Below are 19,482 nucleotides of genomic sequence, written 5' to 3' on the forward strand. Positions count from 1 at the left end.
TACAGAATTCCCTGTTCTGTGGCCAGTGTTCAGAGAGTGTTACAACACGCTGTTTTTTTCTTGAGATTGCACAGTTTAGCCCTCTGAAGTTGTGCTTTTTTATTTGCTTTTTCTTATCAAGATGGACTATCTTCCTCTGCAGTCTAGCATTTACATTGGTGATTCTTTTCACCCACTCATTACCTTTCATTTTTTCACTTGAAAGTGGAGAATCTTCCAACATGCTATATACTATCGCCATAACCTCCCCAGTTTATTGGGTGGATGGGGAAAACCCCCACCAATAAAGAGTTTGGTTTTTAGTTTTGCTTTGGCTGAAAATACAATATAAAGCTATAGTTTCCACTGTTACACTACCGTTTCAGAAATCCTAAGTGCTTCAAGACAGAGAACATATATTTATGTGTATCAAAATGCCAAGTTTCTACAGCCATTCTCCAAAAAGGCAAGGCACTTATTCCACTTCCTAAACATATCACAGTCTCCTGTGAACGTAACTTTAGAAACTCAGAGCTCTATAAATTTGCTCTTGAGTTTCCGATGTGCCCCAGCACAACCTGTTAGTTCTTGAAAAACTGCCACAAAAATAGCATTAAACTTGTAGTTTCATTTTTAAATACTGAAGATTGTAAATCTGCAGAATGAGGTGTGAATACCCTAAAAGGAATCCTCATAAGGAGAATTAAAGATAATTTTTTTGCATACTAAGTGTTCTTAATATACCAAAACTTTTGTCTGAAAGGCAGATGACACATCCCCTGCCTCTGCACACCTCTGCTCCCCTTTGGCTATCCAGGTCCTGTGGCTGTCATTTTCTTTAGACGCTGCCTAACACTTAGGCATTGATATGATCAGTGCTTCACAACAGAAGCCCTTTATCCCTGCCATTAATCATTTTGCTAAGTTACTTTATTGCAGTTGGTGGCAATACATGTGGAATAAGATGCTACAGTTGTCCCTAAGTGATCTCAATTTATGATTTCATATTATAGGGTCAGAGCCTACTGGTCTGTCTTGTACTGTGCTGAGTATGGCCTTGTGAAGCTCTGAATGCCTATATTGTGCTTTATTTGAAAACACTTACCTGAGAACTCATGCAACAGCTATCAAAGAGACAGCACTCCGATGATGGTGGTTATTACGCTGTCAGCCATTTAAAAAGCTCTTTACAGAAAAAAAGCTTATGGAAAAATAGGCAAAAACATGAATATTTGTGAGGTTTTGTATGGGTGAGAATTTTTAATGAAGGTTCCCGAAATTTTTTTATATGTCTTTTCTGTAGATTTTATTTCCCCATCTCTTGCATGTGTTTTTTGCATAATATTAACACTAACCTTTGAGTCACCCACATCCTGGTACGCATCACCACATTTTCTGTATGAAACAGAAGAGAATCTTTACATATTATCAGACACACACAGAGTAGTAATTTGTATTTTTCTCCTCTTTCCTTCTGAAAAGGAGGGTAAGATACCTGTACTGGAAGTCTTACACAAAAACTTTTCTGAAAAAGTATTGTCTGTGGAGCATGGCATGCTCCTCAGTCCATTTAGTTTGCATGCTGTTCGGATACAATTGTTCTTTAAAAAAAGTCATATTTCTCCAATTTCTTCATTTTCTCACCTACTGTAACTGCTATAGAAGGCAAAACAACCTGTGTTGTGCTGTAGTCCTCCCCGCCCCGCACCCCACATTAGTGTTGCAAACGTTTGCAAATCTTTCAAGCTGTCATAGTTTTCATGACTTTGGTACCATTTCATTAAGTTCTTTGTATTTAATTTAAAGCAAGTCTGCCAGGGCTGAGACATCTTTTTTGTTCCTCAGTTTGGTTTTTTTTATGTCTATGTGTTGTTTATGTATGTTTCTAGTATTGCAGAGCTAAAAGGAAAACTTAAAAATGTGAAACCAGGATATACGATACACTCAGAGCGTAATATATTTTTCCCACACTGTGGAACTTGGTCAGCTCCTGGTTTTTTTCAAGCATCTCAGCAGGTTAGATGTCTACTCCCCCTCATCTCAGTTGGAAGATCAGTTTGCCTGGGAATACTGGGAATAGTTGATTTATTTAGACTTCTTCATTTTCCTGAATCTTGACTTACAAGCTTCCTCCAGTTTGGATTACTTGAGGCTGAGATAGCTAGGTCTCTACTTGGAGCGGTAGAAACGAAGTACATTTAGGCCAGACTGAAAGAAGAACAGTATTATAATATATACTAGCTGTTGCTGGTTTTAATTCAGGTAACACAGGTAAACGATAGCAATGTGGAGAATTAACAGGAAGAAAAAGTACTCTAAATGTATTCAGGATACTCTAAGTTACTGCTCCTCCTTTACATACTGAAACCTCTTCTTCCATCCATGTCCCTCAAGCTGTTTCCATGTCCATCAAGCCGTTTCCAGCTGGAACCCCCAGACCCAAGGAAAGAGTCAGGTAAAGCCAGGAGGATGTCAAGTGCCCAACCATGGGATCTGCCTGGATGAGCTCAGTGGAGGCTTGCCTAACCACTCACAGCATACAGCCTGGGAAGTAGATGAAAAGATAAATGCCTAGGTAGCTTTTGAGGATCTGTGTTGAAGTTTTCCATCTGTAAAATGGAGACAGTAACACTTATTTAATATAACACACTTATGCAGAAGAGGTATAAAAGTACTTTGTGGAAGTCTGCACTTGTGTAATTACAGCTACTCTAGACATCTCTTTAAAAAGCTTTTTAAAAAAAGATTTAAAGGCTTAAAAAAATGAAGCTATTAAACATGAGGATTCTACAAAATGTTACAATAGAATTTCAGAAATTTCATTTTATCCGGAAAACAAACAAAATAGGGAGTGGAGTATAAAAAAACACACATTTTATCTCCACAGTCCTCATTTATGTGAAGGGGGAGGTTTACAGCAAAAACAAAACCCAGTCCCTTTACACTCACAAACTGCTTATGTAGAAACCTTAAACTCTCATTTGTAAACCTTTTAATGTTTTGGAAAAGGGTGTTCCAGTAGTGTTTTCACACTAAATTCTGTGTCTGCCCACAAAACAGATACACATTCAGTCCAAGCTGCTGAAAGGCAATCACAAAAAGAGCACCCAAGATAGTTAAATGAAGTCATTCTGTCTGGAGCTGGGAGAAATCCCTTGGGTGTTGCAGCTCTTCTAAGAACCCCAAAGCTTTTTGTCAGTAATTCAGCACATACCTGACCAAAAAAAAAAAAAAAAGTTGTCTGACTGGTTTTGTTGTTTCAGCTGTGCTGAAGCAGGGGAAGCAAACAAAGCTTTAGCATTTCAATTAAGTTTCAACTCTGATGATATTTTCAAGTAAATATTTGTCAGTGTTGATGCCCTTTGAATAGCTCAGTTACAGCATTTTATATTTATCAAATTGTTTGTTGCTAACAGAAAAAATAACGTGGATATTCCTCACAAGGAGGAAAAATGTCATCCCAGGGCTCCCTCCCGTAGTATTTAACGTATTCTGGTGGCAAGGAAAATAGTTGTTTTCTTGTCTCCTATGCTGGAATTTGTAAGTGAAGAGGGGAAGTCTCACATCTATCTTTTAACACTTGACCAGATCAATGACTTGTGATATCAGAGCTTCACGATCTCAATACAATTTGCAGTAAATGTAGGTTATTTTTTTTCTGCCTTCAGGAAGTGGGCTGCCAAGCACTGAGATTCTTTCTGCTCCAATGATATAAACAAGCACCAAAGGAAGTCAGGTCAAACTCTCATCTCTTCCTTTCTACTCCACGCTGTCATTAAGAAGAATAAAGTTTTGATTCGTTTTGCTGCAGGTTTCAAGCTGAATATAGCAGAAAAACACGAATGCATTTTAGTGGTTTCTTTTCAATATTTTCAAAAGATCTTCCAATTAACCAGTAATAATTCCAAACGCAGCATTTGCAAGAAGCTGTGGGTTTTATTGTGCTTGGTGACTTCAAAGTAACAGCAGCCGTGAGATTATCCAATTGCAATTCTTGGCAGCAGCTGTTAAATCTTAAATTGCTGAAACATTATCTGCGATACGGTACGATAGACCCTAGCAAAATTGTACGTAAACTTACATGGACAAATTTGAAACTTGCATCCTTTTATACTTCAGTAAAACTAAAAGAAGTTAACTAAATGGGGAAAAGGCCTTAGGAAAATAGTGATCAGCAGACAGCATGGAGACAGCTTATCTCTTTGATCAAAAGATACTGGGTTTAAATCACAGGTAAACAGGCTTTTGAAGTATACCAGACTATTTAATCTGTAACCATCAACACAAATTATTTTGTACCCATTTTAATCAGGAAAAGTGAACATTTCAGGTTAGAGAGAAAGTGTCTTTAGCAAGGTGACCAGGTTATCCTGCAAGATTACCATGCGTTTACCACACCCACTCTAGCAAGGCACCAAACACATTGTTAAATAACTAGAAAAGTGCCGGCTGTATAGAAGACCTTTTCTAGGCGTGCCTGCAAAACCTAGGAGTGGCTTTGATTGGTATTTATTCAGTTTAGTTATTCAGTTGCTGTGATTAACACACGTGCCAACGTTTTTGTATTTCCCTACACTAGTTTAAAATCTACTATTTCTGCAGAAGCAGCTGATCTTTTGGTGAGAGACTGGCCCTGCAGAATTGGGACTCAGCATGTAATGTTTCCTATCTCTTCGAGTAAATTTGCCTTTTGATATCCCTCCCTGTGCATCCTTTTTGGAAACATGATTATTAAAAGTAAAAAGTAATTGCTGGAGGAAAGAAAAGCTAAATGTGATTAAAGTTTGAACTGGCCTTTTATTTGCATGCATATAGCACCATTGAAACCTCTCTTTCACGAAGATATTTTTGTTTCCTCCTCTAAATCTGTGTATATAGAAGTTCAATTTCTTCTAACAGTGTAGAGGGGGTGAATTTGATTTATTGGAGGATTAGGGAGGGTTGTTATAAATGCATGTCTCCTCATTCAGTAACTCAAGCTTGAGGTCAGATTGGATGCGGTGCAGTCACAATTTGTCTGTAGTGATGAACTTTCATTATCTTAATATCCCAAACAAGGTACCTGCTAGCAACAAAACCACTTCCTTTGTATCAGTGGGTAAAAAAAATACCGGGGTCTGTGTATTATTATCTGCCAAACTTTAAAAGTCTGCACTTCCTGAAGAAAAAGTAGCAGAACAGCTGAAAGCAAAAGTTCGGTGCCTAGCTGGCTAAGGGGCTGAATATTTGGTAGGTTAATCTCTCATTATATTTGGTAAATCTCTCAAAAGTTAAATAACTTCATTTCTTTTATCTGGGTTTAGTGGGCTACACTTCAGCGAAAAAGTGGAAGAAAAGAGCAAAAAGTAAATATAACAAATTGTCAGGCAAGCAGACTGCAGCTAGAAGACTGGTCTGATGTTAAGGAAGTACTTTGAAGACATTTAGGTCTGCAATTGCAAAACCTTTTTTCTCACAGTGAATTGAATCAAATTGATCTGGCCCTTCTAAAGTCAAGAAAAGACAAAAGTTATTTTTACCTCAGAACATTTTTACATCCCTGAAAATGATCTTTGACTAGTTTAAGGACATTTTACTACTTAGATGACGAGGTAAGAGGAGGAGGAACCATTCTTTTGACTCTGTGTTAAGATCCTTGTGGTTCTGTTTTGACTACAGCAATTAAATATAGGGGTGCTCATACTGAAAATGTTATTAAGGATAAGAAGTAGGGAGAAAGTGAGAGATTTTTGAAGGTTAACCATAAAAGCTCTATCCAAAACCATACCACAGCAAAATTCTTCCTTCCAGGCTGTGTGGGATATCTGATTCCCCTTTTAGTTCCCACTGCCTTCTGCAAAGACTGAGCAGTAGAAGGTGAATTTGGAAGGAAAAAGCAAGATCTGAGAACTTTGCCCTGTAGATTCAAGTATATCTTGGAACAAAAATAGACACTGAGCTGTCATTACAGGGGTTTTTTCCTGCCCACTGATGTGGTATACACTGTCAAGTCATCTGTAAAGCAATTAAAAGCTTTTTGTTCTAGCTTAGAATAAGAGAAGTTTCTCCATGTATTTTTAATGTTGAAATAGATCCATTAGATCCCTGATGTGGACAGACACTTCCAGCAGCATCTTGACATTGATTAAATATCAAACCGGTTATTATTTGTGACTGATCCTCACCTGAGGAGCACAAAACATTTCGGTGAGACAGCTGTCATGAGTGACATTTTTATGGATAAAAATGCTTCCCCACTCTTCTTAGACAGTACAGTACAACATGTCTGTGATGAGATGTTGTAATATACACATCTCCCAAGTATTTCAATTAAAATCATGAGCATAACCATTTTAAAGCTATGCTGTTCCTTTTTCTGAGCTATACAAATACAGAAGTAAAATATACAGCTTAGTAAATATATGCATGCACTTCTGCAAACATCGTATTACATTTTGTGTGTAAGTATGTGCATATGTATATTTACACGCACTTTCATTTACAAAGAAAGTGTTGGTTTCGTGTAGCCATATAAATGATGAGGTACAACCGGAGGATCTGTGACTTTAAATGTGCTTAATTGGGGAAAAAGTGTGGAAATCTTCAAACATGCACGTGGGTGGTGTCTGAAAGAAGAGTAAATGTCTCGCAAGGTTTCATTGTGCAAACAGTGATCTCTTTCACTAGACGTTTTGGATTATTTTGACCAGAGAAGCTACCGCAATGTAGCAAAAAGCGCCTAGAGGAGTGTTCAGATAAGCAATGTACTTCGGATCTTTTTGTTTTCCTCCTTTTTCCTTCCTCTCGTCCCCTCCCCCAGCCCCATGTGTCCCGACCCTAGGAAGAAGCAAAGGGGCCGAGTTTCATCAGGCTGCTGCAATTAAATCCTTCGGTGGCTGTGAGGAACCTCTGAGATGTTAATAAGGCCTTGAGCTGTCCCTGTAACACAGAATGCAAACTGGGCTTTCGCTCCTGCTCTAAACTGGGTTCCAGCCCAGGAAGAAACCTTTCTCCTTACTCGGACAAATTCTGCTTGCTTCTGGGATGGGGATGGTGCACAGCCAGTCCACGCGTCCTGCCAGTCTGGGTGCTGCTAAGCTTACAGCCACTTTTAAAGCAAAAAAAAAAAAAAAGATTAAGCTAGCATCCTTACTGCTGGGACCCCTTCAGCACAGGACTTTTCACCGTATTTGCTAGGAGATGCTCAGTATCTCTTCCTTGTAATACTTAGGCATTTCAAGGGTAAGGAAAAGTAGGAATTTTCTAAATTTCCCACTAGGTGCCTGTCTGCATCTTGCTACTACAGGTTATAAAGGTTCGGTTCAGCTTTCTACAGGGAGCTATGCTGTTGAACATGCTTTAATCCAGAGGTCAGAGCATTCAGCACCTGATGGAAGAGCCATATATCTCTCTTGCAGACAGTGACAGTCCAGATGTATTTTTTTTTACTGCACTATGCCAATAATAAACTATCTTTGCTAATAACAAGAGGATTTTATGAACAGTTTTCCCTGAAGCCATTCAGAACAGAATTCTTATCTGAGTCATTTCAAATCAAATAATTGTTTTTCTCAGGAAACAAAGCTTTTACTCAAGTCTAAGTCTCTAGCTGTACCAGAATTGGGGGGCGGAGGGGTAAAAATGTCTCTTTCTTGCTAATACTAGCGCAGTTTAAAATTTTTAGAAAGACTGAAAGGGAGTATAAAGCGCTTAGAAGGGCTAAGATGTACAAGGAAGCAAGAATTGCCTCTAGGCTACTTGCGTGATGGCAGTTCCTTGGCGCTTAAACTTGTTTAAAAACAAAAAATTAAAAACAAAGCTCGAGTTGTTAACAGTCTTGCATATGTAGAACGTGGTACTGATAAAACTTGAGTGTTGGCATAGTTACATATGTATGTATGTGTACCTGCATGCATAAAATCGAAGTATGACTATCCTTAAGTAAATGTGCACAGGCAGTTACCTGCAAAGAATCTGACCATTCTAGACCGGTGTGGTCCAGTGCTTCAACAGGAAGATGGTATTTGCTGCTGGGTTTGTGCAGGGTTAGATGCCTTTCTGTGCCTCAGGTTTAATCTGTAAAATGGATCTGGTAATTCTGCACACAGGAAAAAAAATTCTGTCTGGTTATTAACCACTAATTGCAAATAGTACTTGCTGACTAATTTTGAATAACAAATATATTTTGGGTATTTCAGATTATTTTTTTTTTTATGAACTGGAACAGATAGGAAAATAAATCACTTGCATGGAATTGTTCAGCTCTGACAACTGCCATTATATAACATAAAATATAAATGTTATCCTGTGTAATTAAGACACAGAAGAATTTTTTAATAATCAATGAATCGACCATATTTTAACTAAAAAAAAAAAAAAACCAAACAAAAAACAAACCAACAACAAAAGAAACCACACAAAAACCCCAAAACTGTTAGGAGGGTTTTATTGAAGTTCTAGTTGATTGCTGTTGTTGATGACAGAATATAATCCATTTCATTGAAGAAAATTAAATTCTTTTTAATAATGTAGAGCACAGAGAACCCAAAAGCAAACAATCTTAACTCTGACCTATAATCATGTTTTTTACTGCTTTGTCTTCTACTTCTAAAATTAGTATTAAAAAAATTAAAATCCAGATTAAATACATTTCGTATTTTATCTGACTGTTTAATTTGTTACAAGTTGTGCAATCTTTTTATAGTTCCATGCAGCAAACCACTGGTTTAGGTCACTGAAGTCAGCTGGGCTCAGTGTGAGACCTGCCCATCTGATTCTCTTTGCAGGATCAGAGACAGTTTTCATCTGCGATGGTGTATCCAAGTTTCAAAGCACAAGCTACAACGATAATTTTACAACTCTGGCACTTTCAGACTTGCTCAAGCAAAGAACACAATCTTTAAATCCAGCTGAATTCAACACTTGTATTTATTAACAAAGTGGCACCCAGCCAGAATTCTGAACACGTAACCTGTTTGGTCATAATGCTGCCTTTGTAAGGATATCTGAATTTCTGGAATTCAGACCCACCAATTTGCTCAATGAACCAGAAAGCATTTCTATTTCATGGCAGAAGGAATTAGGAAAAATTACTAGGCTTGCATTTTTTTGGGGTCTGTAATAAAATTATTTTTGAACTTTATTCTTTTGAGTATTGGGTCGCTCCTGTACATTCCAGTTGTCTCTGGATGACCACATTAGAAGAAGAAAAAAAAAAAAAAAAGGGTACTGAAACAACAGCAAATATTGTAATTTCCTAGTTTCTTTTTCCTAGAAATAACCTCAGAAAAGCTTCCTAAATAAGGATGGTGGGTAATGTAGAAGTTTTGTTCAGGAGATTTATGCAGTATAACTGGAAAGACTGAGAAGATCAGCAAAAGATTTCTTTATGGCTTTTTAAATTACTCTAATTATAAAGGCCTACAAAGTGGCAGTTGGCAAAAGGGGGGTTGTCGAGATTTAGTTTGTGTTTATTTTGAGAAGAACTAGGCACTTCTAAAAAATATTTTGCCTTTACTTTCTTCTCTTTTGTGGTTTTGGGGGGGGGGGTTGTTGTTTGTTTGTTTGGGTTTTTTTATTAACAGCAGCAAAGGTTTTGTCCTCTCTGAAGAAGTGTGAAAATGTTTATTGTAATTTCTTACATTACTTGAAATGGCAGGACAGTTTGGACATTGCCAAAATGTCCCTTCATTAACGTATAAGTTGGTAACTTTTTTTAAAGTGTTTAACAAAATTAACGTTATTTGTTGTATGCTCTTCATGTAAAAATCCCTTCCCTTCTTGACTATTAACACTTTGGTCGTCTTGGCTATTGTGATACTGTTACTTCATTAAGCTGTATCTATCAGAAAGTGTTCAGGTTTAGGAGTTGCGTTTCTACATAAAATTAGTGAGTGGGAGAAGACCCCTTTCAGCTCTCTTCTTAGAATATATTTTTAATGAAAAGGCCATGTATCTTGCAAGTATCCATGAAAATTAAGGAAAGACAACTTCTATATTACAACTGTCATGGTTCTTTTCTTGAGTTTTGCTGTTAGATTTAGAAGTGCTTAGAAAAGGTCAATGGGCTTCTGATAACCCCAATAACTCAGGCTGAGGCTTCAACTATGCAATATGAATTGAGGAGATGTTTTGATGACAAACTGAGAAGCATTCCCCAAACTTTGAAGAGTTCAGCTCCTGAATAAATTAACTCACCCTAATACCTGACAATCTGCTCACATTGCACAAAAGTCTGGCTGAAGTTATAAATACTTGATGACAGCTTGTAGATGCTCCACTACGAAGTAAGAGTCCTGTAGTGATCGTTCCATGCAAGCTGGATGCACAGGCGATGTGATCTAGCAAACATGTGATGTCCAGGATATAGGGAAGACTGGTTGTTATCTGACCTTCACCTTCTGTTTGGTATCTGCATTTGGTATCTGGATTTTTCTCTACAAGTCATTTACCAGGATTGTGAAAGATTTGGGATATTTTAAGACACGGATCAATCAAGTTCAGGGCTTCTAGGGGCTATCGTAGCATAAGCTGTAAACTATACTGTGAATTTCTAAACACAAGCCCAGATCTGCTAATGATACACAAGCCATTTCAAAGTGGTACACTGAGGAAGTAATGTATCCTGCTATCTTCTCCCCAGTGGAGATGGGAGTAGGCCAGATAGTACTCATGGCTCAGTAGCTGCCACTCTTTTCTCTGCCGTGGGAGAGAAGTTTGGGAAGGCGGCATGGTGCAGTCATGCAAACCAGCATAGCACCATGTGCTTCTGCTCTTGCGGTCCAAGGTGGTTATGGCCTTCACAGAAAGTAACTAAATGAGCTACACCTGTGAACTTCTTGGTTAGATGTTTGGGAAAAGCGTTTCTAGCACAGCTGGCTGACAGGGAATTTATTAGGTTTCATGGCAAAGTTCTGATGTTCTCAGATTTCCTTTACCTCTAATTTGGAATGGAAATAAAAGCTACTCCAAGATTTCCCACAGTGTGGAAGACCCTTGGCTTCATGGCATTATGCCTGGAGGGCTGACAACAGGTTACCCACCCTAGAAGTCTTCGGTTTCTTTCATATGTGGACTACTGAGAATAAAAGGAAAGCATTTGACAGACAAGTTCACTCATATTTAAGGCAAAAATTACACCATTTCCATATGACATTTCAGTTTGGACGTATCAGCAAATATTGTCAGAGACAAATGCTATGTCTCATTCTTATTTTTATTTTTTTAGCCTTTCACTTCCTCTTTTAGTTGTCTCCTTGGGCTTATTTGTTCTAATACTGTTTTGTTACTGTATATTTCACATCCTTTTAAATGTAAATGGAAAGCCAGACACTACAGGTGGATGAATTGATTCTGAAGCAGTGACAAAGATGCTGTAGTATCAGCTCTTTCAATAGATGTGTCCTTTTTTTTTTTTTTTCATTTTTTCTCTAAGTGTTCGTCACAAACCAGGAACACACTGTTGCAGGTGCTGCACCAAAACCAACAGTCCCTGTCCTCCTGTCCTTTGCATCTTCTCAGCTTCTGACGGTAAATTTGAGTGCTCTGGACAGCATATGTGATGGTAGGAGTGTAGAAAAAGGCAAAGACCACATAGAACAAGAACAAATCCTTCACTTCAGATCTGAGTAAGAGAAAACCAATCTTTGGTTTTTGTTTTTGTTTTTTAATTTTTCCTCTATTTCCTTGTTTCTGTTTCTGTATCACTTCTCCATGTCTTGTTCCTGCCCTCTTCGGGTACCACTTTTCAGTGCTAATCCATCTCTCACGTTGCTTTCTCACACCCTGCCATCCCTCCCGCACAGGGTGAGCGTACAGCCTGCCTTTGTCACCCGGGTTTGACAAGTCTGGTGGTGTTGCTTCTCTGAGTAACCAAGGCTCGTAGTGTTGGTAATGTACACTTTCTTTAGATACCACGTGAGCTGAAGTACGGACTTTTGCGTAAGGGATAGTTGTCCCACTTGGCGTCATTGTGTCACCTGTATTTACATTTCTGGTCTAATGTGCCCAGGTGACTATTTCATTTTAGAGTGCCAGACAGTGGCTTTTGTCCTGGGTGTTTTGAACTCGCTGACTCTTCAATATAGGTGGCATAAAACTGGCGTAACACTGGTATCCCTGTTTACCCTTGTTATTTCCACTTTAATAAAGAAATAAGGAAGGGGCTGCCCTAAAGATCTGGTACATGCATATGGAGCAGATCTCTGAGCAGAAATTTGATATGAAAGGCAGAATGAGGGGTGCCCTATGAAGAGCGAGGAGCAGGAGCAAGGTGTCCCATTTAGCTAGCCATGCCTGGTAAAAGGTATCTGAAGAAAATCTTCACTTTTTTTTCCCCCCAGACTCACCACTGTATGCCTCATTGACCTGCATGAGTAGAGTGGAAGAGCTGTTTTCTCCAGCATCGCAGGTGAATAGTTTCTATACAAAGTAGCTGTTGTGAACAAAGGGAGGAAAAAAATCACTCTCATGGAATCACAGGGCTGTAGGATAATTCAAACTGGAAGGGACCTGAGAAGGCCCTAGTCTAACCTCCTGCCATCACATGAGATCCTCTGTGTTTCCATTGCAATCTTAATTAATGAAAAAATGGGACCCAGTTTACAGATGTACACCTGATTTATTTGCCAGAGAACTCTTGGAGTGGCCTGTTCAGACTTCCAAAGACGAAGAGGAACACTGTGTTTGGCTGCTGGAAGCAGATTGCTATTTAAACATTAGTGTGACTCCAAACACTCCCTTCAAGGTCAGGCAGCCCAGGAAGCCAGAAGTAAATGACCCACTGGAGAACTGCTCTGGAAGTCCAGACGTGAGGTTTTGCTTCTACCAATAGTTATTCAGATTTACAACTGCAATTCAATTATAAATTCAAAGCAGTTAGTGTAACTTTGTTGTGTTGTTTCACACACCCTGTGACCTGTTCTGTTGCAAATCCTAGTTCGGTTTCCCACACGGAGTACAGGCAGGATGCTTCTTCTCTTTGCCTTACCAGTAACATCAAAGTGTGCCCAATCTAATGATAAGGTTTTCCTCATCTATGCACAGATAGATATATATATATATATATATTCTTGCCAATTCCCTGTGTTGGCGCTGACGATTTGTCATTTCATGGAGCCTGGGTGTCAGGAAATAATTGTTAGTATTTGGCTGGTTTAGCTCCCTGAACCAGATCTCTGTGGTCAGAGAAGCTGGCACAGGGGAGGGGAAGGGAGCTTGCAGTGGGGTAAGCCATTGGACTGGTTTAGCTGTAACGTCAGACTGCAGTCTTTGTTGATTTTTTAGTTTAATGTGAGAGGCCCTCCCTGGAAAACTAAATTTGTATTGTTCGGTTGTTTGGCACCCTTCCAATTATGCTGATTGTCTTTTATTGGACATTACAGATTTTAGCTGTACTTGATTAGGGCATTAGCTAGATTTCTTTGACTAATGCTTACAGTTCTCACATGTTTTTCTCTGCCAGATCAGCTACCAGCAGCATGACTCCGAGTGTCTGCATTTGTTCTTCCTAAGTAGCGATATTCAAAGCAAAAAAAATAATCTTTAGCAACCTTCTCTTGCCTAATCTCAGTTCTTGACTTTACCCTTCTGAAGGGTGGACCAAAATCTGTATCTCAGGCCTTCTCAGTGTCTCATCTACTGTCATAGGAGGAGGCAAAGTAAATTAATGGACTGGGACTCACAGGCTTGAGTTTCAAGACCAGCCAGGCGTATGAGCGCACATGCAGTATGTGCTAGTGGAGAACCACACTAGTACCCTACCTTGTCATAAGCATACACTGGCCAGGCATCCCCGGGTTGCCTTCTGTTATGCAACAGAGATCTGGTCTTAGAAACTCCATGGCCAGTATTATAATTTAAAGCAGCACATAACCTGTCTAAAGACTTATTCGTGAAATACAACGAAGGAGCAACTTTTGGCTCCCACTACGTACTTGCCCCTGCATAGAGCAGAGGTCAGAAGTAGGAGAGAGTCAAGCTTATGGTTTTGATTTCATATTAAAATGTTTTATTATGGCTTCATTTCATGTCCAGGGATCCACAGTTGAATCACACATCATTCAGCCTCTTAATTTCCTGTAATAAAAATATAAGTGCTCAGATAAAGAAGTTCAAAGACCTTTTCCTGAAAACCATGGGGGTGAGGGAGAGAAAAATCTTCACTACGCTTCTTCCAGCTCTTAAACAGGTTACAGTGTTAGATTATTTGTTTGCATGGTGTCCTTCATTGTCACTATCTTCCGATCAGGGGCTTTTGAAGTCTATACATTAATATATTCAGTAACTTGACAAACTCCATTTGTCGAGCTGGCTGGAAGAGGCACGTACCGCTGTGTTCTCCACAGTCGATGTGAGCGGAGCTGCCTGCCTTCAGTGAGTCTGCGGTCCCGTGGCGGGAGTCAGCGCAAGGACGCTGGAACTGCCCGAACTGATGGCGCTGCGTGTCTGTAACCTCCCAGGAAAGCATTTGGTCACTTCCTCAGTCAGACACGTGGACGCTAGGCATCGCCCGCTGAGAAAACGGGAGCTTTATCCTAAACTTGAATGGCTGCAGAACCCAGGCAATGAGGAGTGCTCTGGACAGCCTCATGCTATACATATGTCTGTTTACCTTAAATCCCTGTTTGCATAACTGCCTGATTCTTCCAAAGAAGGAAGCTGTTATTGACTTCTGTTGAAATCAGAGATGCATGATTTTAGGAAGGACTGGCAGTGCTCCAAGGAGCTTGCTTTCTCCCGCGCAGGGATGCCTTTGCCATGCCACCATTAGGCACAAAGGCGTTCTGATTACTGAAAGCACCAAGAAGCCATTGGAGCCTTTCACAAGATTAGTCTTATTGAGGACAGTCAGTCATAGGGTTAGTTTAACAGGAATGATAAACAAATTGCTAGAAGTGTTTACTTCTACAGCGTTTTCTGCCTCTGTTCTCTAAATCCTGCAGAGGCCCCCATGAAACACCAACACAGCGACAAGGGAGCGGCAGCAAGCACAAAGCACGAATAAAGAGAATGCTAAAGCTGGGCTGCATAACCCTGCTTGATGTGCGGTCTCCTCTGATATCACAAACTTTTTCTATTAGGAAAAAGAAGCCAGAAGCCTTTGCCTACCAAAAAAGAATCTTTGATCTAAGTCTTTTATGTTTCTCTCTCCCCACCACCACCAACCCCCCTTGCTAAAAGGAGCCATGCCAGCATTATAGAAATAGCATCTGCAAAACAATTTGCAAGCTGGCGTTGACTACATCTTGCTTTTCAAAAAGCAAATCTTTCACATAATGTCATGTGGTGATTTTTGTGATGTTGCATTTTTTAATGGCCTATGTGTAGAAGATAGATGTCAAAGGCATCAACCCAACAAACAACTGTAAATATTTGCCTTGAGAAAGCATGTGGTATATCCTGTAATTCTTGGCTCAGCCTCTTAATCTGGAGGCAGCTTAATTAGTTGTTAGTGGACTAAAGCAAAGAAAATCTTTTAAACATAAATTAAATAAACAACATGGGGCCTGATTTTTATGAAGTGATATAGTCCACAGTGGCTTTTGTAGAACCTAAGGGTGCTCATCACTTTGAAAACCAGGCCTTGAGCTCATAGTTTGAAAGGTAAAATTGTAGCTAAGTTCTTGGCACTACATAAAATCACCCGATTAAAGGTTTTCAGAAATGATTGGCAATGCACAGTCCCCTAATTCCATATGCATTTTCCTGAATAAGTGGCCATAACTTCAGAAATACTGAATTTCCTTCAGCTTCTGCTGCTTTTTGGTCCTAAGGAGGGGATAAAGTTTTGGAAGATGGAGGCAAGCTGAGAAGGTGCTCCAGAAAACAGTTCCCTTTTGTGAAAAACTCTGATGTCTTGATACTTGTTTTCATTCTAACAACATCTTTAAATATAACTAAGGATAGTGAAAATGCTAACAATTCCATTGACATATGGTTCCAAAGAAAAGGTCTATTTTTTCTAGTGAGCTCAAAAAGTGTGAAAAAAGACCTGAGCATTACTGAGGACAGTTTAATGGGATCTGTATTCAGCATTCAGTCAGGATTTCAATTTCTTTTTTAAAATATTAGAGCGTATAAGGAGTGCAATAGAAAATAAAATATAAAATGTTAATGGTGTGATGTCATCTGGAATACTGTGTTCAATCTTATTTCAGCAAGAACTACTTCATAAATAAAGGTGACTAAGAGATGAGTGACATGTTTAAAATGGCTAAAGGAAATACTTTTTGCAGTGCAACACAAATACTCCATGGAACTCATTATCACAAGATGTTCTCGAAGCCAAAAACAGTTAGATGTGATCAGAAATAGCCACAGGTAGATTAGACAGAGCAAGAAAAGAAATTATAGCTTCTCAAGCTCCAAGGCATAAGACACTATTAACAGATGTGGGTTAGAAAACAAATCTGCTATGGATGGGATCTTCTACAAGATCCCTGAATATCCCAGACACTGAACTGGCCAACATGAGGGAGAAGATGCTTAGCTACCGAGGTCTTATTCAATGTGGTGATTTCTGTACCTATTTGAAGTAGTAATTTCTTCAGATAAATAATATAATGAATTTACTGCATCTTGAGCAATTCTACTTCTGATTAGCTGCATAATTTTCCTAGTTAGGAACCCAAGGAGACTGCAGCAAGGCAGTTCTGGATTCATTTGTTATTATAGGAGTTTGTTCTCTACCTAACCAGAAGGGGTTCAGGTCTTCACTGGTGATTTACGGTGATATTTACACAGAACAAGCCACTTCTGAGCACAAGCGTTTTGTGGTGGCTTTTTGTTTCTCTTTTGAAAACAGACACCATCACATTAAACCCTAATTTAAGAATTTTCACTAGCAGTTTTGCCTGTGCTGTTAACAAACTGTAGATGCAAATATTGTTCCCACTCCATGGCTCCTGAGGAGAGTGTTTCATTGATATGTTAATACCGTCTTTTCTCTTCTTTCCATGACCTAAGATCTAAACAGCCATAGTATTAGATACAGTACTTGCACGAAACAAAAGTAACATATCATTCTTAGGAACTAAGCTTTTTCTATAAATGTTTTCTGTAGGGACAGTTGAGCTAAGTAATGTTTTAATTTGTGGGAGTTTTTGGACAATAATAAATAACACATTTTTATGCAAAGTAATGTACTATTTACAGCTGTGATGGTCAAGTTGCTATTTGTCCGTTGCCATTCTTACTAACATTACAATTAAAGTAGATGTAATATAAATCAGGCCATAAATGTTAATTTTTACCGTAAATCTCATAAGTTTAAAGTGTTAATATGAGGAAAAAAATCAACAATCTGAAAATAGAATGCTTACAACTGAAGAGAATGTGGGTGTTATATTACACCAAGAAATAAGGTGGATAATTAGAAAGCAGTTATGTGCCCTGAGTGGGACAAAATAATTAGCTGGAATTCGGGAGACCCTGCACTGTTCAGAATATAGAAACTGCACTTGGAATATACCAACTAAAAATTAATTAGAAATAGACTACTCCGTAGGGTTTGTAATTGGAATTAGGAAGTCTCTATTCTATTCTGTGATACTGAATTAACTTGTGATCTTGAGAAAATCATGTAATCTGTGCTTCAGTGTTTCTACCTCAGTCACGTGGACACTGGTAATTTCCTTGATAAAACTGCTTTATTAACAAACTCTGCATAGCACCTTTTGAGGAACTGGCCTCTGCTGTCTGTGGTCAAAGCAGCTGACGTAGAATAAAAATGCTGAAATTCAGTAGAGCTTTAGCTAAACAGACTCCCACCTTTTATGCATGCAGCTGAACAAATTGTAACATCAGTGGGAATGACGAAATTTCCCTTCTGTAGGCAGATGCAGTAGATGACAATATGTTTCAAATTTTCCCAATGAAAATACCCCCAAATATTTTAGATAATAGGAAGTATTTCTTAGTCAGAAATCTTGCCCAGACGCAATTTTAACAAATTATAATGCTACCCATTCTACAGTTATTGACACATACCCTAAACATTTTTACTGTAAGTCATTGCTTAAGGGGTTTTTTGTGTGAGTTTGTGTGCAAACACTCCAGATGAGTCACTAAGATACTGATTAAAAAAAAAAAAAAGTGTTGAATCTCTCTAAATGGTTTCACACAATGTGTGTCCGAAATCTGTATGAATCAAATCCATGAGCATGGCACCTCTTTCAAACCTTCACTAGAGCCAAACGAGTAGAGCAATTGGTATGAAAGAATTTTAAACTATGTAGAATAAGTGATTCTCTCATCACATGCTCCTTGAAATCAGAATGAGAAATTTCTGCCTTAGATGTGGTTCTGCTTGGTCAACAGATATAATAATTAAATTAAATTTATCAATTAAGATGATAGAATTTTCACTGTAGGAGTCTCATGTGGCAGTTACATGAGCACTTCTATACTTATACAAGCATACAAATGCAGTTATATATAATTGTCAATCTGGGGAAGCAATAAAAATTGTATTTTAACCGAGGTATAGCTGGTGGTTGGCATAGCCTTGCAGAAGCAAGAGTATTCAGGGACCTCATCCCTGGATTATGGCAGGTTGTCCTTTATGTGCTCTCTGAGCTGCCCATCTGGGATAGCAGCAAGCACTACCTGGTCAAAGCACCGACTGCCTTACGGCTTCATACCCCTACACATCCTTTCCCAGCAGGCTCTGACAGACAGATGTAGCTCTGCTGATTGTTTTAGTAGTAAAAAAATAGCCCAGGATGAATTTGAGAATGTTTCGTGCAATCATGTGATGGTGTGGAACATCCCAGTGTTTCAGTACCGGTTGAAGGGTTTACAAAGCAGGTCGAGTATGTGTCCTTCCAGTGGGCCAGATTTATCAGTGGTGCAATTTCTTTGATTTCATCAAAGCTATAACAGAGTAATGCGCTGTTGTGACTTGAGGCATACTTATGTATACCTTGGGTCTCTGTTACATGTCTTATTTATTCATGGTTTCGGTTTCTGATATCCCAGAAGTGTTTCCTTGCTTATCACAAAACACAATTATCCTTCTTATAATTGAGAACAGCATTCTCAAGAAGCAGCCCATTTTGTTTATGGAGCAGGCTTTTTTGCTAGGGGAGGTATTCCTGAAAATATACAATCCAAGGGATTACTCTTTTAGAACTAGTGCCAAAAAAATATCGCTTAACTGAACTTCAGGATTCACAAAACAGAGCTCTGAATTGAGGCCCTTAACTTTTTGATCCTGCACTGACCCACATTGTATGTGCACAGCAAATACTTAGGTTATGAGATTCAGGTATGCAAAAAACTATGAGCACTTTAGTGCATGTACACTGAAGAACAAAGAAAAAAGAAGGGGGGAAAAAAAAAAGCAGATCTCTGTGCCAATAGTATTACACAGCACAACTGACCAAACATCTTCCAATGCCTGCTCTGGGCTTTCGTCTCGCTGTGTTTACATGCAGTTACGTTCAAAAAGAAAGCAGCAGGGGTTACGTGTTTTTTTTGGTTGGGGTTTTTTTTTTTTTTTTTGTGGTGTGCATGTCAGCAACT

The sequence above is a fragment of the Haliaeetus albicilla genome, chromosome 2 (assembly GCF_947461875.1).
Source record: "Haliaeetus albicilla chromosome 2, bHalAlb1.1, whole genome shotgun sequence".
Taxonomy (NCBI): Eukaryota; Metazoa; Chordata; class Aves; order Accipitriformes; family Accipitridae; genus Haliaeetus; species Haliaeetus albicilla.